Source organism: Propithecus coquereli, unplaced genomic scaffold (assembly GCF_000956105.1).
Source record: "Propithecus coquereli isolate 6110/MARCELLA unplaced genomic scaffold, Pcoq_1.0 Scaffold16, whole genome shotgun sequence".
NCBI classification, from domain to species: Eukaryota; Metazoa; Chordata; class Mammalia; order Primates; family Indriidae; genus Propithecus; species Propithecus coquereli.
Window position 1 is genome coordinate 7,245,849 of NW_012140524.1, and position 26,205 is coordinate 7,272,053.

General features: G+C 38.1%; 1 protein-coding gene across 1 annotated transcript in view; it reads right to left on the minus strand.

Moving 5' to 3' along the window:
• Positions 1–26,205, minus strand: part of RASSF8 (Ras association (RalGDS/AF-6) domain family (N-terminal) member 8) — a 107,738-nt gene that overhangs the window by 60,996 nt on the left and 20,537 nt on the right. The window contains exon 2 of the mRNA XM_012640990.1: positions 10,085–10,180. The gene's annotated coding sequence lies outside the window, so the exon portion shown is untranslated. The remainder of the gene's footprint in view (positions 1–10,084; positions 10,181–26,205) is intronic.

Below are 26,205 nucleotides of genomic sequence, written 5' to 3' on the forward strand. Positions count from 1 at the left end.
AATTTGCACAGTAATACTGTCTAGTAGCTACAGAGCTCACAGGAGAATAAGCTAAAGTAAGGGGAACAACAGTAAGTCAACTGGCTGGAAACAGTATAGCTTTTAATGTTATCTACATCTAATATTTTAAGTGAGAACATTTTAAAGTAGTAATATCCTTTTGAAGAATGAGGATATGTTAGTATCTGTTTTATTGAGATTATAAAGAAATTATCAAGAATAAAAAATGTGAATAATTTTTCTACTTAACGGAGATATGTGAGGTTTATTACTCCAAATTGTTAATACTTTTACCTATCCTCCAACTGTAACTTTGTTTACTCATATAAATAATTTTGATTCCTTCAATTACCCTAATGCCCAGTGCTCCTAAAAGAAAAGGTTGTTTCTATCAAACTAGAATAAGAATGCTGCTTTTAAATCAGCCATTTCCTGCCCATCTACATTCATATCTGCACTTAGCTGTACTTGTTTTTCTCCAAACACACTATCCTCCTGTGCCTTTCTGGGCTTTGCACATGCTATTTTCTTGATGATGGGTCTTCTTATGACTCTCTAAAAATCTACTCACCTTTAAAAACATGGCTCAAATGACATCCACAAGAAATCTTCCTTAACCTCTACACAGTTACAGTACTTCCCAGTGTGCTCCCTAGAACCTTCAGTATTGCAGAATTTACACAACTGTCATCATTTGCTACCTGTCTGTCCCTCTAGTAGACTCTTCGTAAGCCTAACGACCAGGTAGTACCAAGTCTGAATACAGATTTGCTAATGAAGAGAGCAACTATGGAAGATAATGGTGAAAAGGTTTTGCTCCTTTTACAAAAGACCCAACCTTTGATGTATATTATTTTCTCCAGTGTGGTGTTATTAATAGAAGTTATTTACATAAGAAAAGCATATCTGGTATGTATAGTCCCAGCTACTCTATCCATTTAAGATTCAAACAGATTTTCTTCCCAAGGAAGAAACACATCTCTGTAACTGATGTATAAATCAAGTACATTTGATTCACACAGTCTCTTTATTAAATGCATCTAAAATTCATACTTGAAATATTTACAAAATAGTATTTCACCTATTTAGACAATTTATCCAAAGAATAAGAAAGCACAAAAGAAAAGAAGCATATCACGAAAGAATAGTGTACAGAAAAAGCAGGTGTGACTACTAATACTGCAGCTCATGCCTGTCAATAAGTGCTTAATGAAAACAATACCGACCAACCCTCTAGTGTAAGTAAATTGAGCAACCATGTGTATAGCCAGTTATGATCACCTACAATGTCCAGTAAAATGGACTATGGAGACACATTAAAGAAGAGAGAAGTACATAACACAGCAGAAATATCTATACACAAAGCTTATCCATCAGTACAGCTAAGGTAATTTGCAGAGACGGAGTGGGGAATTAACAGGTGTCCAATTCTCAGGCACACACTCCGTGCTTTATGAGATCACAATTTCATCTTTACAGCCACTCTGGAGATAGGTATTTGCCGTGGTTGCATTATGTGTCCCCTCCAGATCTCAGGTTGAAATTTCATTCCCAATGTTGAAGGTGGGGCCTAATGGGAGGTGCCTGGGTCATGGGGGTGGATCCCTCATGAATAGATTAACACCCTGGGTGAGTGGTGGTGAGTGAGTTCTAGCTCTAGAGCTGATTATTTAAAAAGAGTGGTTCCCCTCTCTCTCTCTCTGTCTCTCTCTCTTCCCCTCTCACCACGTGATCTCTGCACACACCTGCTCCACTTTGCTTTCTGCCATAAGTAGAAGCATCCTGAGGCCCTCACCAGATGCAGTTGCCCAATCTTGAACTTTGCAACCAGCAGAACTGTGAGCCAAATAAGCCCTTTTTCTTTATAAATTACCCAGTCTCAGATATCCCTTTATAGCAACACAAACAGACTAAGACAGTATTGTTAACTCAATTTAATGAGTAAGAACTAAAGATCAGCAAGATAAACGTGACCTCACTCTGTCCCATGTGCCCACTACGCTACACTGCCCCAGACCAATGGGCAAGTGCTCTCTGAGCACACACCATGAGTCAGACACTAGGGGTGTATCTAGAGTGACCTGGAGTCCTGGTATACCTGGAACAGCAATGGGTTACATTGTTATCCTGGTGAAATTATCAATAGTGCTCTGTTTCACTCTCCTCTTAAGTGTCTGATTTGAACAACTGTCTCTAAGCATAAAAGACTAAGTATAAAAACATATGTAGACTATGTCTGGAGCAAAACTGAAGTATTTGAGAAGAACAGTAATAAAAGCTATATTTTCCCCATATGTGTTTCTCAAAGGAAAAAACCATGGATTTCATCCTATTCTAATTTTATAACTTTCATGAGGTCATTTTAGATAAAAGAAATAGCCTTTGCAAAATTATCTTAGATCTTAAGAACAAAAAAAAAATGATTTTGTTTTATATTGTCCCTACGACATTCAGGTAGATATAGGTATTGTCTCGATATCCAGGGACAGAAGCCAGTCAGAGAGAATGACTTGACTAAGACGATAGTCACTGGTACATTCAGGAGTAGAATCAAGTGCAGTTTTATATCTATCAGTTAATTGCATACTGACTTCACTTTTATAAACTCGGTCAAATGGAAGAACGCAAACCACTAATAAATGGTCACCAAACTCTCAACAATTCAACCTGCAATCCAATAATCATATCCGCCTTTAAGATTATTCTGGCGATTAAAGGAATAAACCTGTAAAGAACCTAGTATAAAACACATGCGTAGGTGCACATACACACGATGCCATCAGTATAAATTTAAAAAGACAAAAATACGTGTTGTATGTACACATTCCTTCTTCTGCCAAGAATAACCGAGAAACTGCTAATAATGGTTACTGACAGGTAGAGGAAACACAATGAGAAAGGAGGTAACCTTACTTTTCATTTTATACCTTTCTATACACTTTAAACTTACTGTATTACTTTTTTCAATGAACAATTGTTTTAAATATACAATGACTAATGCTTTGCTAAAAACCTTTTGTGCAGAATTTCAGAATAGTAGAAGCTATCAGACAGGTTGTGTCAGAAAAGCAATTTTCTTCAGTAATCAATCCTTGCCTTCTAAGGAGGAAATCAAACAAACCTAAAAACTATTTCAGTAATGTAAAATCAAATTTTATTTGAACTTAAAAGTGGTTCATTTGCCATTAACTGCAACTCTTTCAAGAGCAGACCAGGATTTCCCTTGTTGCTGGGAATTGTCTGACCATGTTCCTCTCAGTGATCTATGCCCGGTGATGAGACAGGTTCAAGGGCAGCACAGTCTGACCTTTCCAGGGTCTTAAGTACTACTGAGACCAAAGTCACAAAAGGGTTGTACATGCCCGCAAATCCATCAACACTGCTAGAAAAAGACCATTGTAAGAGCCGTGTTCAGGAAGAACTGCACAAATAAACAAAGTGGTACTTAGACTTCAAAGGCACAGTATCTCACTCTGGGTTTATTTCCTAAAAATTCCTCAAGTTTCTTGTAATTGCTAATCAAAATAGGAAAATCAAAAGGGATGAAGTAGACGAGTAAATATTCAATCAAGATGGCTATGGAATTAAAATAACTGTCCTAATTATCCCATCTAATCCGTAAAGACTTTAGTAAGTTCGATGCAATGTTACTGACAATATTTGAACATTTAAACTGCAGTGACACTTGATATAAAAGGCATGGCGGAAGGGACTGAGATTTAAACACTAGGACTGCTGTGGTCTGAATGTCTGTCCCCTCCAAAACTCATGTTGGAATTTAATTGCCATTCTAACAGTATTAAGAGGTGGGACCTTTAAGAGGTGATTAGGCCATGAAGGCTCTGTCCTGGCAAACGGATTAATGCCATTATCTTGGGTGTAAGTTTGTTACAAAGGAGCAAATTTGACCTCCTTTTCTTTTCCTCTCCCTCTCTCTCCTGTCATGTGATGACACAGCAAGAAGGCCCTGACCAGAGGCCGGCATTTAACTTTGGCTCCAGAACTGCGAGCCAATAAATTTCTGCTCATTATAAATGACCCAGTCTTGGGTATTCTGTTATAGCAGCACAAAATACAGCTGACCCTCGAACAACACAGGTTTGAACTTCGCAGGTTCACTTATACGTGGGTTTTCTTCTGCCTCTGCCAACACCAAGACAGCAAGACCAGACCCACCTCTTCTTTCTCCTCAGCCTACTCAATGAGCAGGCAATGAGGACGAAGACCTTTATGATGATCCACTTCCACTTAATAAACAGTAAATATACTTTCTCATACTAAGGATTTTCTTAACATTCTCTTTTCTCTAACTTACCTTACTGCAAGAATACAGTATCTAATATATATAACATACAAAATGTGTCTTAATCAGCTGTCTATGTTATTAGTAAGGCTTTTGGTCAACGGTAGGCTATTAGTAAAGTTTTGGGGAGTCAAAAGTTATATGCAGTTTCAACTATGCTGAGGGTCGGTGTCCCCAACCCCATGTTGTTCAGTGGTCACCCGTAGACACATTGCTCTTTGCATTCCCAAACTCCATGTTTCCAGGAAGCATAATGGATACACAGGGACGCATCACAGTCCAATTGCTTATGAATAACAGCCCAGGAGTTCAGTCTATTCAGCCCCACCCAGAGGCTCTGATGACCCCCTTGCTATTAAATTCTGTATATAGTCCATCTCATTAAGTATGTCTTTAAAGTAAATATATTTTTTTCACAAAAGGCATACAACAGAAGTCTTAGATATTTCTGATTATTAAAATGATACATATTTGTTTCACAGAATCTATATGTTTTAAATGAAAATAGTAATTATTTTCCTGTAGTTCTACCATTTGGAGATAATCATTATTAACACTTTGGTGTAATGCCTCTCAAGTTTTTTTTTCCTATATAAATAGTTAAAAAAAAAAAAAACCCTGAGGTTATAATTTATATTATGTCCTGATATTGTTATATTGTCACTATCATTTTTCTGTTTTCATAAATAATTTAAAAATCTATAAATAGGTAGATAAATTCTTGTATTGACTCATTACAGTCTACCTTCTAGTTGCATTATGTGAACATTCTGATCTTACTTCTCCCATGGCCAGCATGAGGAATTACATAGGTCTGCATATATTACATTTTACATATAGGTTATTTACATGCGTGTCATGTACATGTTTAGAAATCTTCGATAATATGATATTTATTAAATATTAAAACTGAACAAAGCTTTAAGTCTACATCAGTATGTATTCAAGACTGTCCACTAAGGGCCAAAAATTTTTAATTGAGTACAGATTTTTTTTTATGGCTTGAAATGAATTTTCATATAATATGGGTATTAACTCTATTTTTATATATTGTAATTATATAAGTACATATTTTAATGTGATAGTCATGCACCACATAATGATGTTTCAGTCAACGACGGACCACATATACGATGGTGGTTCCCTAAGATTATGATGGAGCTGAAAAATTCCTATTACCTAATCATGGCGTAGCCATCTTAACATTGTAGTGCAACATATCACACATGTGTTTGTGGTGATGCTGGTGTAAACAAACCGGCTATACTGCCAGGCATATAAAAGTACAGCACATACAATTATGTGCAGTACATAATACTTGATAATGACATGAAATGACTATGTTACTGGTTTATGTATTTACTATACTACATTTTTTATTATTTTAGAGTGTACTCCTTCTACATATTTTTTAAAACAAAGTTAACTGCAAAACAGCCTCTGAAAGGTCTTTCAGGAGGTATTCCAGAAGAAGGCATCGTTATCATAGGAGATGACAGCTCCACGCATGTTACTGCCCCTGAAGATCTTCCAGTGGGACAAGGTGTGGAGGTAGAAGACAGAGATACCGATCACCTGAGATCAGATATTCATGCACATTCTCTTCTAATATACTTATTACTGCATTTTTATATTCATTATTTACAATGGCATTTTTAGCAATACAACATTCTTCTGAACTTTCTATTCTAAGGATTTGCCTATTTTACCAGCAACATACCATATTTTAATTAATAGCTAGGATTACAACTTTCTCTTCATTATCCTTCTTTACTGTATAAACTTTCCTTGACTCTTATTTCATAAAAAATGTAATTCAAATCACTGATCTGTGAAAAATTCCTGTTAAGATTTTGTTTAGAATTATATCAAACTTATAAACCAATATCAAAAGATTAAAATACTTAAAGAATTGTCTTCCTAGCCGGAAAAATTGAGTCTCCTCAGCCTCAGATTAAAGTTCAATAGTTTTCTTCCTAGGTCATTCCCTTTTCTTAAAAGTTTAATCCTTAGCATGCTTTCTGTTGCTACTATGAACAGGCTCCCTTTTCCTCTTATTTTTGAGCTGGTTATTATTACTACACACAAAAGATCACAATATTTATATTATTTATAATGGAACCCTACTAAACTTTATTAGTTTTAGATGATTGCCTTGAGAATTTTTTATTTATCTGCAAATAATTTTATCCTCCTTTCCAACAGTTCTCTCTCTCACCTCTTTTTCTTAATACGTTGGCTAGATATTTCAGTGCTATTTTAGATAACAGTGATAATAGCAGGTATGCTGCTAATTCTAATAGGAGATAAAATTCTAGTGTTTCACCATCATTAGTATTTTGGCTACGGACAGCCTGATCTCAGTTTGTTTTTAAAATTATAGAAAGTTCCCATAAAATATTAACAGTGATATCTCTAAACACTGAGATAATGGGTGATTTTATTTTCCTTTACATTTTCCAGGAAATGGATTTTTGCGTATTTTTTATTAGACTGGCCATGAATTTTTCCAACTTCTTTTCCAAGTTTCCTTAAACAAATGAACACAGATACACACCCCCCCCCACACACACACACCATTATCTCTTTATTTCTCCTAACATTCTCTGTTTAAGGAGAATGTTTCTAACTTTAAATAATCTTGGTTAGCAATCAACATCTTGCAGAAGACAAGAGAGAAACAAACCCCTAGAAAAGCTTTCTCTTTAGAAACAACATCCTACTATTCTCTGTCAAAGATAGGATATCTAAAAATAATGTCTGGATACAAATTTCTCAAAGTAAGTCACTTCACTAATAAAAATGATACGTCATCCTTTTTACTAAAATACATCTGTGCCTAATTAAGACTGCAGTACAGGATGCCAGGAAATAAAATTATTAACTAGTAGATAGTAGAAAAGTCATAACACACCCAAATCACATCACCATGAAAACCAGATTCTAATACTCTTTAACATTAGACTTACATGTTAATGAACATACAAAATTCATCACTCCTTATCAAATGCTGTTTCTTTCATATGTCATTAAGTAACCATCATTCTGACCCTATTTCAAAATCTTAAATAACTAGTTTGTGGTATATTATCAGAAAATGTCAATCTCAAATATAAACAGCTTAATTTTTCATTTTTACTCTACCAGGAAAGTTTCAAAGTGCTAAAACATGCAAACTGCTACCCATCTTCTAAAAATAGAAATAAAATAATTAGGTCACAATGGATGGCTCCTTACTTGGCCAAAAAAAAAAAGATGATGAATGCCAATTGGAATGTTTATTGTCACTGAAATTCTTCAGGCCTGGATTCCAAGTCCGCCTCTTGATGCAGGTTACTATGACAACTTAAATTACAGAAAATGCTCCCCCTTCTTCTACCAAGTAGTTTTCTCTGCAAGAGCAAGCCTTCTAAAATCTGCGTGCAGAAAATTATCTGTAATAACAATAAATACCTCTTTATAAGTTTTATTCAGAAATGCCCCCAGCTAAACACTTAAAACCTTTAGCATATAAAAACCAAATTCCATTGTATCTACATGGGACAGAACCCTAACCTGAAAACACACACACGCACTTAAAATATAAAATATTGAGAGTATTCTGAAACTACTTCCTATTACCAGAAGCACAGTGTATTACCACCATATGTTTCATTCCATAAACTATGGAAAATTACTTATAAAGCAGTTTGAAAGAAGATTATAGAGCTAAGTTCTGTTTATCATTATTTTCCCCTCACTAATGCTTTTTACGGGAAAGTACCAGAAAAGAAGGATGGGGGAAGATTGTAGTCCTATTTTGAATAAAAAAAGAAGCAAATAAATCATCTGTAAAATTGATTCTGTCTTTTAACCTAATCTTTTTACATAAAATGTGAGTTTTAAAGTTTGTTCTCACACAGCTTCAAATTTGTAAACCTAACAGAAGGGCTTTGTGATAAATAAAGTGTGAATTAATCCCTATCACCACATTCTCTAAAAGAAAAATGGCTCAAGAGAAATTGCAAAATTGCATCAAATGTGATTTAGTAGAAAGATATTCTGATTTCAAGATATTAAAAATGTAAAGTTGCTCCATTGGGGAAAAAATTAGGAAGTTTCACACTGTAGCAACACCGAGACTTCAAAGCTAATATTTTTGCCCATCAGAGTTAACACGACTTAAATTAGATGCTACATCTGGAAAGGATGAGGGAAGTCACTCTCTCCTATAAGCTGTGTTAGTTCGGTAACCAGCATAGGCAAAGGAGTTTTCTAAGTTTCACGTAGAGCTACCTCTGAGCAAAAAACGAAAACTCTTCAACAGCAAACTCTAAGCCACTCATACAATCCCCACCTGTATTAGTGGATAACTAACAGCGATCCAGAGAAAAAAATATAATTGAAATGTTCAAACCCAAATACACATAATCCTTAAACACTAAGCCTGAACTACAATTCTTCTTAGTATAATTTAACATAAATCCTCCTAAATAGAACATAATTAATGTGTAAGAGACAGCTTTATAAGTACAGCTTCATCAGTAATGGAAGCTAAAACTAAAATTTAAGTGGCTACCCAATTACAGAGAGAACATCAGTCCGCTGAGCTACACAGTACATTTTTCTTCTTACACTTTTCTTTTTTAGACCATATTACAAATGGCAGGCATCAAAAATAGGGTCAGGATAGGTCTTCTGGGGTCTCACACGGATATAACAAAATTGCCTCATCAGACTCTCTTTTACTCTCAACGTTTGTGGCCTTCTGGTCACGGCTTTCGCTAATGCCACAAGCAACGTAGCAGGGTCTGCAGAACACCAACTTAACCAACGAGGATATGGACTTGTGGTTTCAGGAGTCCCGTTTCTCCATGTAATCTAGCAATTATTAGAAGGCTCTAAAGTTACAGTTTTTTATTTCAGGGGAAATTAGTTTATATGAGACCTTCGAGATCCATCATGTATTTAAAAATGCAGGCACATAACTTTTGTAAATGAGGGACTACGGAATTTATGAGACAGCACACTGGCTGGTGCCCTTAAAAGACTTTATTCACCTGTAAAATGTGAACAATTTATTTGTAAGTTATTCACTTACTAAACAAGGTCATATTATTTTCCCTTCTGGGATCAGTAAGTCACTTAAATGTTCAAGAGACAAGAGATGACACACAGCAAAATACTAAAAACAAGTGAAACATAATATTCTGTACATTCTCACCTGAGAGATTGTGTGACCCCCTTTACTCAGTGAAGCCAATCATAGACATTATTTAAGAAATGATCAGACACCTGTGTTTGGAAAAAAAAAGAGAAAGAAATGGAAGCTCAAACTACAGAATATTCCAGTCTTATCAAGATTATTATGGAGAAGAGTCGGAAAAACCAGTCAGTCATCAAGATTTTCTAATCTTTCACTATGAGAAATACTTCTCGGCTTTAAAAGAGGCAGCCAATTTAGAGTATTAGTAGAAAAGTGCTCAGAAAGCCCAAGAGTGGTGATACATGACTTTGAAACATTTTGCTTCAGACTCCAAATTTGAAACCTAAAGCGTGTTTTATGATGCTTTTAGTGTTAACCCAAATTTGGACCTGGGAACTATATCACAGTGGCCACAGATGCCATCACTGACTGCACTTTGTATTCTCTAAATAAAGGCTTATAAATGATGATTCTGAAGAGTTCGCCAGTGAACACAATCTCTGAAAGTGTCCCCAAACTTTGAACAGTGTTTTAGAAGTCACTGAAAGTGACACTCTTCTAGGATGCAAGTACGGAGTACAAATCTTCTGACTCACCTTACCACGCTGGAGTCTCCAAGCCAGAGTTGAGCATGAGGTAGTCTCGAAGGACAGAGCACCGCACGGGTATTCTAGGAGGATCTACACAGGCACCTGAAAAGGTACACAGTGTTCTTATAGGCCTGGCTAATTTTTTATCTTAAAAATGCTAAATCACGCCATTTTAACTTACGATCAAAGACCAAAATACACACTCTTGTATTTCAAATAGTTTTCCCAAGAAGAATTTTTCCTCCACTCTCCTTGCTCCTGCTTATTCATGTGAATTGCAGTACTTGTGGGCTGGGTTTGTTTTCTATTTGGTTTCAATTAGCATTTTTGTGCCTTTGAAAAAGGAATTTCAGTTGTTTCTAAAAAGGGTCATTTGATGGGCCCATGGTGTTCTAGGAAAGACTTTGTGCCTTCTTTTTCTATTGACCAAAGCTCCCTATACGACCACAATAATTTCTTGAAAGCAGTTAGCAGTTGGACAGTTGGAAAATTGCCTGAAGCCAGGGCTAAAAATGAAGTTGAAGGAGAGATCTCAGGTTTTAAGTCCTAAAAAATAAAAACAAAAACATGCCACACTTTTCCTTGGTGAGTACAAATTACTGGCCAACCTAGGAAAGGGGGTAACTTGGAACCATTTCTTTTGACCATTTTATTGCCTAATGCTGTGAGAATGTGAAACTGCCACCACATTGGTTATAAAGAAAGCCTAGGGAACAAATCTTGGCCACAAGATGGGAATTGACGCAATTCATATGTCTGCCACATTCAGACGATGCCCTTCACAGATGTTTCTGAATTTATTTATAGAAAGGTTTACTTTAGCAACAAGACCAGCTTCCATCACCCATTTTTTAAATATACCCAGACGTCGAACTACTTTTATTATGAATAGAAAATACCACCCAAAAAGGTTACAATCCTTAAATTCTTAGTCATGAAATAATACAAAATATCAAATTAAAATTTAAGGAGAAAGAACTGATGGACTCCAAATATGATGCAAAATATAAGAAAACATAAATTTCAAACACAATTGAGGAAGGGTGAAGTTACTCCAAAGTTTCCCCTTTCCTGGCTGGGTTCTCCCTGCACAGCTGCAATACCCCTGAATGGAGACACTGTCTCCAAATCTGGTTTCTAGCCTCACACTTCATATAACTTAATAGTGGTTATAAAAATGCCATTGGCTTCCTGATTATTTTTTACATAGTGTTACAGTTGCAGTGCAAAGGTACATTAGTGCATGCTCCCAACTAAGAAAAAGAAAAGTAGCAGTCACATCAAAATTTTTTTTTTCTAATAAAAATAAATAGGTTTAAGCCAGCTAGATATTACAGAATTTGTTTCATCTTCTTATACCAGATGTTAGGTTACAGTCTCTGGCTTCAACTAGACCTACCTACCTGCTAAAGAAGCTAGAAGAAACAGACACATCTGAGGCTGATATGATTTGGTAAAAGAGCCTGTTCACGCAAAGTGCCATCCAAAGAGCAATAAAGAATCAATCCTGCTGGGTGGCAAATTCAGAACCAAGTGAGAAGAGGCTAAATGAACTAACAACCACTCTAATTCTCATCCTTGGGGATGCAAGCTACCTGGAATCCAGGCTGGTAGCAAAAGTATTCCTACTTACCTAAACCCAAATCTCTTCCTTACCCATCTTATCTTCTTTAAAGGCTCGCCTTTCTTTTTAGTTTTGTTTTCAAGAAAACTTTTTGGAGTGGGAAGTGGGCAGCTGAGAATGAGTTTCTAAAACTGACATAATCATTATCTTCTTCTGTCCATAAAATAAGGTTATCACTAGAGCCAGACACTTAGGCCAAGGAGATTACGGTGCTTATTCCCTCATATGTAATTCAAAACGACACTAACATATATATTGAAATTAAAATCTCTCCTTTTCAGATTTTCATAACTGCACAATTCTGAGATGGGATGGGGTGTCCCGTTCTGCTGCTGTGCTTGGGATGCCTGTGGAAATGCCAGAACACACGAGGAAAAAGACAGGCTTGGGCTCCTGCTCACCTGTCCCCATCCCAGACCTCTTTCCACAACCATCCTAACTACTCAACCCATGGTTCACTCTTCAGCCGGGTTCCTTTACAAAAACCAATCAACCGAAAAAGATCAAATCCTATCATTCTACTGCTTTTAAAAGTCTCCACAAAAAAAGTTCAACCTTTTTTTCTTTGTCACGTAACTGTGTTGACAAAATTTTCCTAACCACAAATACAAACATAGGATCTGGCAATTGTGAGAGTACTTATGAAAACAATGAGAAATAAGAGATTTAAGCGGGAATGATATTGGAGAACTTAGGATATAGCAGGCGCTCTACAGGAGTCCCTTCTCATCCCTTCAGACCACTGTCCAGGCTCATCTCCAGTCCCTTTCCTGAAGCCCCGACATGGCATGCCAAGCCTCACCCCACTGTTCAGCCTCCCTGCCTCTGGCTCCACTTTACTCCGGCATCCCATGCCCAGGCCCTACCAACTTTTTGTGCTGGCCAAACTCCAATCACTCTCCAAGACTCAGTTCAAATGTTATCTCACCACTCCCTGGAAACCTTCCCTCATTCAAATTAGTCACTCTAAGTATTCCCAAATGGCTAACACTTAGTATTCACCAGTGTTCACTGAATCCTCCCAACAGCCCTGTGGGGTCGGTACTAAAGAATACAAAGGTCAAGTAACTGGCCAGCAGTCATAAAGCTAATAAATAGTAGAGCCAGGAACTGAACTCAAGCAAACTGACTTCAGAGCCCATGATCTTCAACAACTGTACCTCTATTGTAATACTTAACATAAATTATAATTAAATGTTTGCCTCTTCTTGAGGGCAAAGACATTTTGCACTGATATTTGCATTCCCAATGCCTAGCACATAAGAGATACTCAATAAATGTCTGCTGAAGGTGTGATAGATTCAGAGGGTTTTACAAAATGACAGCAGATTGTTCTGTGGTGCTGAGCTTAGCTTCACCCTGCCTAGTTAAATGGTTCCTTTTACCCAGATAGAATTCTCCTATAACCACATGTCTGAAAAAAACAGGTATCTATTAATATACAAATGCTTGAAATGGACCAATAATCAATCTATATCAATGTGTGCAATTTGGGGAAAAAAGAAGGTAAAAATTGGAAACCTTTATACTCCAATAATTATTTTATTTTTGGTAAAATTTTATAAGTGTACACTAATTTGACACTTACAATAATGTGCCAAGGATTGGACATTTTCTTATTTTGGTAGCCAGGCTCCAAGATAGCCCCCAAAGATCTTCTTCTCCTGGTATTTACACCCTTGCATGTTCTCCTCTCACAATGAGCAGAGGTAAGCTGTACAGCCAATAGGATATTGTGAAATAATGTCATAAAAACCATAGCGGCTTCCATCTTTTTCTCTTCGATCACTTGCCCTGGTGTAAGTTAGCCACCACGTTGTACAGACGTTCAAGCAGTCCTATGAAGAGGTCCACATGGTGAGGAACTGAGGCCTCCAGCCAATAACCAGCATGAATTTGCCAGTCAAATGGGTAAAACCACCTTGGAAGTGGATCTTCCATCCCCAAACCTTCATACAGACTACATACGACGTGGACCGACATCTGGACCACAACGTTACGAAAGATCCTGAGCAAGAACCATCCACCTAGGCCATCCCCGGATTCCAGATCCAAAGAAACTAGGTGAGATGTTTTTAAAAAGTTACTGTTTCAAGTCTTTAGGTTTGGGGCAACTTGTTACACAGCAGTAAATAACTAATACCTATTGTCACCACACAGACTTTACTTAAATTAAATAGTTTATAAGAATGCAAATAGAAGTTACTGATGTTAATTAACACAATATCAGGTTATTGCAATTCCGAAACATTGGACACAAGGAAAATAGAATGCTCAAGAACAACTCAGGAGCAAAATAAATTCCAGTTTCCAAGAGACTCTGCTTTTTCTACGGAAGAAGGCAAGACGGTCATTTGCTTGTAGATCTCTCTTAATGACTGCTGATTAATTGCTGGGTACGTTCCCTTCTTCTAAACTAGGCCCACCAGGAGGGATAACCCATGGACAACAGTGGCATTTCTATTACTGTAGAAATGAGAAGAGAGTTTATTGCTCTGATTATTTATATTAAGTACCACAGGTCAGATAAGAAGAAGTCTAAAAGTTTTGGAGGAAACCAGCTTTCTCTATTCTGTGACCCCAAGACGTCCAAAATGTTTAGGGTAAAAAAAAGCACATTTCTTTTTACTAAAAAGAAAAACACATTTGAAATTGTAAATATTCAACTGTAAATAAAATATGGTAGTACATTTTCATAAGTGATATCCCCTTGTGCCCACAGAATAAATTTAAACCATAAATATTATACAAATCTGAAATACTGCTACATTTTTGTTTCTCTAATAAAGGAAAGGCTGATGTCAACTGCAGAGCCACTAAATTCAGAGAGGAGAGCTTTATTTCCAGTAAAGGGTTTACAGCCTAAAAGTTGGCCATCCTGCAGGCTGGAAAGTGTGGCACTTTGAGGGACAGAAGGGTGAGACCTAGGAATTTATGCTAAATGGGTTGGCTAAGTATACATATTCAGTAGGTTATAGAAGGAGCTATGAATATCCACGAAGGGGGGTGTGCATATGTAGTAAGTAAATACGCATGTTATGTAAGTCCCATGCTCTTTCTGGGGTGGAGACTTAACATTTAAATCCATCAAAATCAGGCCCTAAGTGTCATAAAGCAAAATGGAGGACACAGAGACACTGGTGGGCAAGTGTCTATGAACAGCCCAGAACCAGTCCATGGTCCCAGTCCAGGGTCTGGCCTCAGTCTCTTTTCAAGAAGCAATGCTGGTCAGTTGTGTAAATGAGCAGTGCAGCAAGTCTTTCAAAAGGACTGACTTCTGTTTAACCCTTAGGGAAGAAAGTCTAACGGCAGTTAGCAGGGAAGGGATATAAGGAGGCATGTCCAACCTCCCATCCAGTCATGGCCGGAAGCTCAGTTTTTAAGGTTTCTCTGAGGTCCCCTTGGCCAAAAGGGGGTCCATTCAGTTGGCCGGGGAGCTTAGGATTTTATTTTTATTTCTCAGTGGGATCATTCAATGTGCTTTTCCCCTCCTTTGAAACCACAACTCACAGACGTACATCTCCAAATATAATTCAGTTCTGCTAAAAGCAATAAGCAACATTAGTAAGGAAGGTATCTTTCACATTCTTTCACATCTTTCATATTCCATATGAAATGTTAAAACAAAATGATTATAGAAACAATACGATAGTCTATGGAAATAAATCCATCATGATGCTATCAGCTACATCAGTGTGCAATGCAGAGGGCAATGGTAATAACAAAAATTAATAATTTATATAATAAACATTTACCAAGCCCTTACCATATTTAAAATAGGATAGGGATTATAAAGATGAAGATATGGGTTATGAGACATAACATCTAGTAACAATATCAAATAAATGTTTGGTAAGCACCAAAGAGACTTGGGAAAAAGCTACAGTAAAGTCATATAAGAGAGAAATCACTTATGGCTGGTGGATATTTAGGAAGCCTTCATGAAATAAGCCCCTTATACCTACATATGACAGTAAATGTTTTAGCTTTTTTATATTAATATATTAATAGTGTCAATCTAAAAGGAAGATGCTGAAACAAAAAATATGATTTAATGAGTTTATTTGAGCCAAAGTAAGGGCAGCTGCAGGAAGATTCAGACCCAAGTTACCTTGGAGAGCTCCATTTGGCCTTTGTTACAAGCAAGTTTTTAAAGGCAAAAAAGGGGGACCAGGAGTGGGCTAAAAAAAAGTTGTCTGTCAAGAATTCTCATTGGTTTACAGAAATAACATTGATTAGTGATTGGTTACACATTGTTAAGCTATTGGATGTGGGCTATAGCATCTGGTGTGGCATTATTAGCTTAATTTAAAACCACCTGTGGCAATAGCAAGCAGTTTCAAGAGATGATACATAGCTCAAAGCGGGGAGCAGGACGTGATTCCTGTCTCATTTTAAAGTCTCTCTGGCCTGATAATTTAAAAGAACTTGCATTCCTCAGAAAAAAAGTTCTTTTTTTTTCTCAATAGTCCCATTATACAGATGACAAAGTAACAATAGGCACTCAGTAAATAAGTGCCAGGCACCGCTCTACGCCCAATTCAGACACTGTCCATGACCCCATGAAGGTAAATCCTACAGTCCCTGTCATTTGCAGTTGAGGAAACTAAGATTCAGAAAGATTTAGTACCTTTCCAGGTTCTCACAGCTAGTAAATGGCAGAGCCCTGATTTGAACTCAGGTGTACTTGATTTTAAAGCTCCTGCCAGACTCCCAACGGGGTTAACGTGCATATCCCAAGCTGCTCTCAGTAAGTGTTCGCACTCTTTACAGCACCTTCCGCCTCCAGCCTAATCAACTGATCCATAAACCACAAGGAATTGAAATGCATCCTTGTTAGTCTTATGATTTGTTATTAAACGTCATCTAAGAAATCAGAAGAGCAGCAGAGGAAAAAGGTAAGCAGAGGAAAAGAGGTATGATCAATTGTTTTTTAAACAGCTGAGCAATCATTTTTGTTTAAAACAGTTTGAAAGACAAACTTCATAAACTTTAGTAGACAAGCTATGGGATGATTAGTAGGATAGGGTCTCCTTCTCCTAGCTAACACTTCAACATTCCACACAGTAGAGAGCTGTTTTTAGAAGATCAACTTCAGAGTTTTGATAAGTATTCATCAAAGTATCTAGATGTCTTTTATTGAAGATCTATTAAAGATCTGTTACTTCAATTTGAATCAGCCAAGAAAGAGAAAGATGGGGCAGCAGGGGGAAGGAGGACAGACAAACACACATACTGTTAAATGCATATAGATTAAAAGGCAAATACAATTACATTAACGAAAACTGTGATTCCCCGTAGGACACACGTCAGACAAACGTGATTATCAGGACCCGTTAAAGGCTTGCTTCCATCAAGCAAGCTCGGAGAAAAGAACAACATGGCCCTGGGTGTGGTCTGGTGATTTTAAGAAAACACATGGCTGGGCCACAGTTTTAAGAGAAAACATTCAAACTGAAGGAGATGTTAGGAGGGAAAGAAACCTGAAGAATATATAAGCAAGTAGAATCTTTTGTAAAGGAGACACTGTAAAGCTGTCCTCACTATAAATCAGGAAGTACAAGGCTCTGTTGGGGGCACAGTGAGTCTGCAGAGGAATTGCAAGAGCTGCTTTCTGAGACCAGAAAAAATTTAAACAAGTTAACTAGTTTTTAATTTAAATGAGGCAAATTACAAAGGTTATTAAACAGATGAAGCTGTGAACTATCCTGCAGGAGATGGTTTCTCTAAACATACTAAAAGGATTCTCTGGAGGCTCCCACCCTGTTTCGTGCTGTTTAGAACCACTCCCCTGCTGTACCACGGAATCCTGTCTCTTTTCTTTACGGTCCCAGCACCGAGCACAGAATCTGGCACACTCAATAAACAAGGACCAAGGGAAGGCCAGGAGGAGGGCCCTGATAAAGCAGGAATCTGTCATGCTATTTCCTGGAGTGGCAGTGCAGGCAGCTGGCTGATACGAATCTCTCTTTTTCCTCTCCCCCTACAAGGAAGGACTATTTGGGGGTGGAAGGACTATTTTTCAAAACAAAGAAAAAAATTCTAATTCAAACAAACTTGTGGCTGTAAGTTGCGTTTCTGTATTAACACAAATGAAATCCCAAATACTGACTGCAGCCACCACTCCCCAGTTACCCTGGAAATTTCTGTAAATACCACATACAGCTTGCTATAGTTAACCTCGCTCATCAGATTTGATTATCCAGCTTATTGTGTGAATTAACCATCTGTTCAATAATACTGCTATCAGACAACAAGAAAAGTCCCAAGATTGCTTTTAAAGACCTGACAGTTCTGACTGAAGGGTTGTCTACATGGATGTTTTAAAGTCTCTCCCATTTTTTTTTCCCTAATGATCCCAGAAAACTAATTTTTAAAAGAGCCTACCACAAAGAGTAAGCTCAAATGTTAGGAAGAGATTCATTTTTTAAAATAACATTAATTTCAGGTGACAATGATTTTCATTCTTTTAAAACAAGAGCTGACAGAAAATATTTAGCATACATTTAAACAGGCAAACAAATATACAGAAAGCAAAGAATATTCTACCATTGAATAGAAAATTACTACAATATGTTAGTATATTCAAGTATGTTTTAAACTATCTAATTTCCTAAATTGCGCTGGTGCATAATGTATGCTAATCTTCAAAAATGTCATTTCAGTTCGAAGAAAAGCATAAGTCATAAAGCTACCCCGAGTTGAAGAAAAAAGTATCTTTAGGTTTAAATACCATTTAAGCCAGGTACTTGTGTAAATTATACTGACCTGTTTCTGAAACCTTATCATTTCCTGCCTTAGTGCCTTAATGAAGGAAAGTCCTTAGACAGTTTCTGGAATTCTAGCATCCCACAGTTTTGGGCTCAATATTGGTATACTCTTTCTCCTTGATGAAAGCATACAATATTGACTGTGATGCTGGGCTAATAATGTTCAGTTGGCTCCAGGCTAGTCAAGAGAATGGTGAGAGGCAAGGCTGCACAGTTCACAGATGTACTGTGGATTTTGGTCATTTCGTATCGGGAATGCTCACTGCCTAGCAATAGCTCTAAAAGTCAAGAGTCAATCCTGCCTCAAGTTGCAGGAAAATGGTAGAAATACACAAGGGCCAACGTGTAAGAATACATAAGGGGGAGAAGGGAATAAAGAAAGGAGGGGATGCAGTGAGCAGCTAGGAACCTTGTCAGGGTTGTGAGAAGCAGTGACCACTGGAAACAACAGATAAGAATAGAGGAAACACAGATGAGTCAATAGGTGTCTAACCCCTCCACAATTCAGAAACTGGGTTAAGAGGAGCAGCCAACAGAGGTGCTCAAAGCAGCAGCCAGCTGCCCCTGCCTGGCTTGAGAGCTGGGGGCAGCCTGCACATCGCAGGCCCTAAAAAGGTATGTGGAACTCACGCGACTTGATGGTGCAGTGGACCCAAGAAACATGAGGTCATCCACATTATGTGAAATCAAGGCTCCAGAGAGAAAACTGGTCTTGTCCTCTGTACATTCTGGAGGTGACACAGACAACAACAAACACCCTAATCTCAGCTCTACTGTGATGTGAATTTGGAACAGTCAAAACCTCCCTGAGTCTCAGTTTCCTCATATGCAGAGCAAGCTCTTAGGAATAAGGACTCCTGGTGTGCCTTCTAAAAACTGCCACTGGCACATCTCTACAGCCCTGGGAGATACAGGATCCCGGAGGAGGAAGATCTGATGAATGCAAAGCAAACCTATGTCTACCTTCTGGGTGGGCAGAACCTAACCTGGGATGCTAGGGAGCTAGAGTGGATAAAAGAACCTCACCCCTTTAAGACCAAGGACAGGCTTTGCTGCAGGGTCACAGAGATCAAAAAGAATCACTTGCTACAGGCCAAGGTAGAAAAAAATTTCCCCAATCACTTTACTTTTATAGCCCTTTCCATGTGCCAAGCCATTTTCAGAAGTACTTTCTGAATATTAACTCATTTGATTCTCCTAACAATCTCATGAAATAGAGATTTTCTCCATTTTCTGTTGAGGCAAGAAGCACAGGGTAGTTAAATAACTTATGCCCCAGGTCTCCCAGAGAGTAAATGGCAGTATGCATATGAGTCCAGCCCTGGCCACTGCAGTCTGTGCGCCTGACCACGCGGCAGCACTGCCTCTAGCCAGCCTCCACAGCCCTTGCGCTGCACTGCTGAAAGCTTGCTCTCCTGCCCTTCTCTCCCCCAGTATTGATTTCAGCTACCCCTCCCTAAATTCCACATCTGTAACATAGGGATAGGACTACTTCCTTCTCCCAAAATGGAATACTTTCATGTGAAAATTGAACACTTGGTACATTGAAGATCCTCCATAATCGCTAATTCACTCCTTCACCTCAAGTACTTATTACCCAGACAACTGCTGCCATCTGCTTAACCCTCCTTGTTTATGTAGAGTCCAGGCAGGCATGGCTGGAGAAACTGGCTCCCTGCACAACTCTAGACAGAGCAACCACAGGACTAAGCCTGCCTCTCCCCTGAAAGGCACCAAACTAAATCATCCTGGTGTATGTCCCATTGGTGGACACAATCTGAATCTAGAGATGCCTTCAAGAGCTATGGACAGCAGAGGGCTTGTCTGAGCGCAGCAATGAAAGATGCCCTGTTTCTGAGCTATCTACTATTTGGTACATTATAGTAATATGTCTGCCATAGGGCCTACAGTTAGAACATTAGACAACTACCCCCTCCAAAAGAAAAACCTTTAGCAAACTACCACACCACAGAACAATTGTGGGAACTTTTTAGAACTCACTTCTGACTAGCACAACAAAAAGTGCATTACCCTGGGAGTTAACAGGATTTGCACTTCCCACTAGCAAGTAGACTTGGGGAAGTTAAAACTTTGCCAATACTCAGAATCCACATGAAGCTGCATCTGAAAAATAAAAGGCTCAAGACCAGGTTGGTGATTTAATATCACCACCTGGGATATTTTCCTCTGGACACATTCCAGTTTGTTAATGTCCATAAAATTTGGCACCCAAAATTAAAAATGACTTTCCAAAAATGGTCTGATTAGCATTAAAAAAAAAGATTTATTACCTGTGTTAATCCTGTCTTGGTTTTTTTAATTAAATGACTTTTACTGAATGTTGAATAGACAAAAAAATACTCATAATATGCATAAAGTACAAAGAATTAAAAGGAAACATTCACGTATCCACAATCAATTTTAAGAAGAAAAACTAAATTACTATTACTTCTGAAGCTCCCTGTGCAACCCTTCCTAACCCACCCTTTATCCCCAGGCTAAGAGGTGACAACTCTCCTAAATTCTGTGTGTACTCTCTTGCCTTTTAAAAAATTGTTTAAATACATGCTTGTATCCCTAAACAATATACTATTTAGTTTTGCCCAAATTTCTGAACTTCATATAAATGGAATCATACTACATAAAATCTTTTGGAACTTGCTTTCTGTTTAGTATTATGTTGATGCATGAACTGGAAGTTCATTCATTTTCAAAGCTGTAGAAAAGGCTGCTGGTTGGCTGGTATGCACAGGTGTGGGCTGAGGCATATCATCCACTCTGACTGGGTCGTGACCACACTGCACTGGTTGTTCATTATTTTCAGCATCACCCGGTCCTACAACAACCCACCACACAGATAAACCACGCTCTGTGTTTTCTACAATAGACATTTTATTTTTTGGCCACATAAAGTGTTATGAACTATGGTGGACATGTGCTGGGTTATAGGATATACACATTTTCAATTTTATTAAAATCAGTTTCCTTTAAAATTGTGGCTCATGACCCACTATACCTCATAAAATTTTATGGGTTGGTCCCAACATTTTTAATGAAAAAGAATAAATTAGAAAAAAAAAATAGCAGAGAATATTGCCCTTAGCAAAATAAAATCAGTTTCTAGAAACTTTGGCTTAAATTATACTCATGTATCATATACACATATGTGCCAGTAAATGAATTTCTTACTGTGGGTCACGATCAAAAGGCTCAGAACTGTATTCTGGATGATTAATTCTCTCTTTGGCTATGTCTAATTTGCCATTAAACCTGTTTGATTTTTAAATTCCAATTGTATGTTTAAATTTTCAACACTCTACTTAGCTTTTTTAGACCTCTTCTGTCATTTTTTAAAAATATTTGCTTGCTATTTACTCACATTTTTGACCTTCCTATTTTCTTTAAAACAAAGTTATTTTACATTCTGTTTGACAACTGTAATATCTGAGATAGTTACAGGTCTAATTCTGTTACTATTTTGGCTGGTTCTCTTCATGATGTCTTGTTCACGTATCTGTTCTGTGATTTTTGAGTGTAAGTAAAATTTCTTAGAACTTTACCTTTTGAGCTCTTTGAGGCCTGCAGGAAGAGTCTGCACCTGCTTCTGCCTTGTGCTACCATTTTGGAATCACTTTACAACTACATATTTGTCCTTTTTTTGGACCACTCAGGTAGGTCTAAATTTGAACTGCAAACCTGCATGAATGTTGATTATTGGCTGTAAAATGTTAGATAGCAGTTTTCTTGAGAATTGCTGGGGATTGGGAGGTGGTCAGGGGAAAAGCTGTATTTCTAGTTGAATACTACACTATGGAAGTAGTCTTCAAGGGGTCCCAGCTTCATGTGGAGACATTGTCTATCAAATTTTTTTCCCCTAAGGCAGGCTCTGGGCTTTGTCTTTTGTCTCCAGAGCAACAGGGGACCAAGAAAATCAAAGCTCAAATTAGCTGGACTCAATTGGGTAGTCACCTTACCTCTCTGATTTCTCAATTTTACTTTCAGGCCAACTTTTGGTCTTTTACTTTCTTAGCTTTCTTACCATTTAAAGATACACTTTATATAATTTATTCAGCATTTTTATTTTTATTCATTTTTAGTAATAATTCAGAATATCTAGTCTCACATACAACCGGAAATAAAAGTACATTAACTTTTCAACAGCCATTACTTCCTATTTGCTTATACTGAGCTTGTGCTCAACTAAAACCATTAAATCTTTTTCATATGAATCATGGTGAGGTATATTTCCTCATTCCTGTACATGCATAACTGCTCGTTTAATCTAAATGCAGAAATTCATATTCCGATCTATTAAATTTAGTCTTATGTTTCAGCTGTTGTTTTAAGCTATTAAAGAATTCTCGATCTCTCATTTTAAAATATTACCAACACCTTCAAACTTTTTCATTCACAAACTTGATTAATATGCCATCTATATTTTTATTCCAAGTTGAAAATGATGTGAAACATCATCTCATTCAACATATAAGTCATTTTAAAAGAGGTTTTCTGAGAAAAATTGATACATCTGGAAAGTAGCACCTAGTACCTTCAATCTCCTACAATAAAAGATGTTTGCCTGAAAACGTGCTTTTAAAAAACCCATGTTATATTATCTTTACCTCAGTGTCATTTAGAGATGACTGTGAAGAATGTTTAGCATATATCCTTGAAGTGGGGATTGCTATGCCTCCCTCCCACACCACAAACTAAATCTGATACGGGCCTAAGAATAGGTCAGAGTTAACAAGGAGGATGGCTTTGAAAGCCGTAATACAGAAACAATCAATCATGCTTTCAATGGTGCTGACAAGTTAAAACCCTGACAGCAACAGCAAAGATCCTTCAGGGAAGGCTGAGAGAGTCATTCTGAGGTTAGCCTTTGCTTCGGTGACTGGTTTTTACAAGCAGCAGCAAGGTCATTCAGCATACCAGCCTCACCCCACCTCTGTGAGAAAGGGACCAGCAACTAAAAGTCATATGAACATTATGTAGGGTGACCATACAATTCATCACCCAGGACGAAAGGTCCTATTATTACCAGAACAACAGGAGTGATCCAATAAACAGGGACATATTTCACCCTAACAATGTACTTCCTCCTCCTTTTACTAAAGCAACTGCCTCAGTACCGCCTTATATTGCCCTTATCTTGCTTATTTTCTAATGTACAGTATATTTTTAGGATAACATGCTAATACTGTCCCTCAACTCCCCCAAAATACTATGTTTAGTATACTGTTTGTTAAAGCATATGGTATGACATACTTCATTCTTAAAAGGGAAGTTTTTAAGGAATTTTAGTTATCTAGAAAAACTCACAGAATTAAAATATCTCATGTCATGAATTTTTTAAAAATTAGAGTGACTGTAAATTATTCTTGCAACGAGACTAGCTCAACATCTTTTATGATATGATGGCTACACCCCCTGTGATGCAAGAATTTAAGTTAGGGCATTAATATCTACTGTCCTTGTCTTGGCTTCATCTACTTAGCACTGGCTGAGGCTACTCAGGAAAGCAAGAAATCCTTCCCACAGGCCTCAGACCTCAGCACCACCCCACCCCACTCCCACCAGCTAACAGGAAGATACCGACACAATTGTAAAGCACAAATCCATCTTCCATTAAGTGTTTTGTTTGGCCAATATAGTGTTTTGATGTTTTTAAAGGATGGAAATCACCCAAAAAATCCAAATATATGGCTTCTCTGAAAAACACAAACACTGTGTATGGAGGACAGCATGTGGAAGACCAGTGTTTGATGAAGGCACAGAAATGCTCAGGAAGGAAGGGTCTTTCCCACTCCATGCAGAAAGCATAATAGTTACTGCATTTACTTTTTAAATTAAATACATTTTTAAAACCAAAGATAATGACCATTCGTTGTATATATGTATGTGCTTTTTTCTTAGAATAGGCGATGTAAGGAGCCTTTGGTTTTCCTTCTCCAAAGAGAATATGCAATTAAATGAGTATTACAGCATAATGGCCCACCTAGCCAAACGACAAGAAATTCTCATTTGTGGGTTAAGTGCCTTGTTAAGACAAACCCAGGAGAGACTGTTAAAGACACAGTCTATTTGCTTAAATTGGTTTTTAACCATGGGGGAGGGTACTTAGAAAATCTGATGAAAACAGAAAGACACAGCCCCAAGGTCACAATCTCGCTTCTCATACCTAAATTTTTTAAACTACCACTCTGAATTTTGTCACTGTGAACCTCCCTTTAAGGGTCACCTTTCCTGACTCTTCCTTCCCTCTCCCAGCAATAGAAAGTGGCCACTGCCCTCCCTACCCGGTGCATACTTCCACCACAGCAACGGAACCACTGCCTATGTTGTTGATCCATCTCCCCTACTGGAGAGGGAAGGATTGTCTCTTTGTCCCCAACACTCACACAACACAAGAGCACACAGTACTCAACGCCTCTCCTCTGCAGTGAGGCATCAGCATGGAATGGTAGTCAAAACCAATAATGGCGGTGCTGCCCTTGCGTTAGAATCCCAGCCTGCCCCACCTCTTCCTACCTACGTGAGTTTGGGCAAATTATTCTGTGCCCGTTTTTGCAGAGGTAAAATAGGGGATAAAAAGGCATGGACTTCATGAGGCTGTTGTGAGATTTAAATGAGTTAATACACACAAAGTGCTTAGGGTCTGGCATATCAAAGCACCCAGGTATTATTATAAGTAAAATTACCATTATTATTTAAACATAAGACTCCAATACTTCACACTTTGCAACTCAATGCTAACCTCACTGTTCTTGAGAAGAGCATCAGTGATTTCCTCACTGCCACAGTCAAGTCCTAATCCCACATGATTTCCACTTGCTGGCCAATGCTTTGCTCTTGATGCTCCTTCTCCTTTGTTCCTAGGGAGGGCACTGATCTCAGTTTCTCTCCCTGGCTTCCCTTCCTGCCTGGGGCCAGCTGCTAGAGCTCCCCGTGCTTGACTCTCTTCTTTCCCTACCTGCTGCAGGACGAGCTTACCTACTGACTGGTAAGCTTCAGCTTCAGCTGCCACCACATGTGTCCAGTCTGTCCTAGGGCTGATCATGTCAAATGAGTGTTTGGAAGGATGACTGGGCTGTATCACTATTTCCAGCTCAAGCTCCCTTTTGAGCTTCCAATCTTTATTTCTAGCTGCATTCTAGGTAATCTCCATCTAGAACTGAGCATATTCCCTTTTCTACTCCCTCAAATTGCTATAGTTAAATAGCATGAATAGCATAATAGCATAAATAGTTAAACAGTCAGCACTGTGAATTCTCTCCCCCCCCAGACCTGATATTCTGTTAGCTATCAAATCCTACCTATTCTAACTTCCAAAGAGCTGACAAGAAACATCTCTCTTCTCTGTTACTACAATGCAATCCTTTCATGAAGGTTTCCATGCTCTCACATTTATTACCATCTATACTACCTTCTGGTCATGCCACCAAGACACGTAGTGGCCGCCCCTATAAATCCCAGCTACTCCAAGGCTGAGGGCAGGAGGAATTCTTGAACCCAGGAGTTCGAGAGCAGCCTGGGAAACACAGACAGACTCAGTCCCTACAAAAAAATTTAAAAAATTAGCTGGGCATAGTGGTGCGTGCCTGTAGTCCCAGCCACTGGGAGGCTGAGGCGGGAGGATTGCTTACTCCCAGGAGTTCGAGGCTGCAGTGAGTTGCGATCATACCATTGCACTTCGACCTGGGGGACAGAGTGAGACCTGTCTTTAAAAAAAA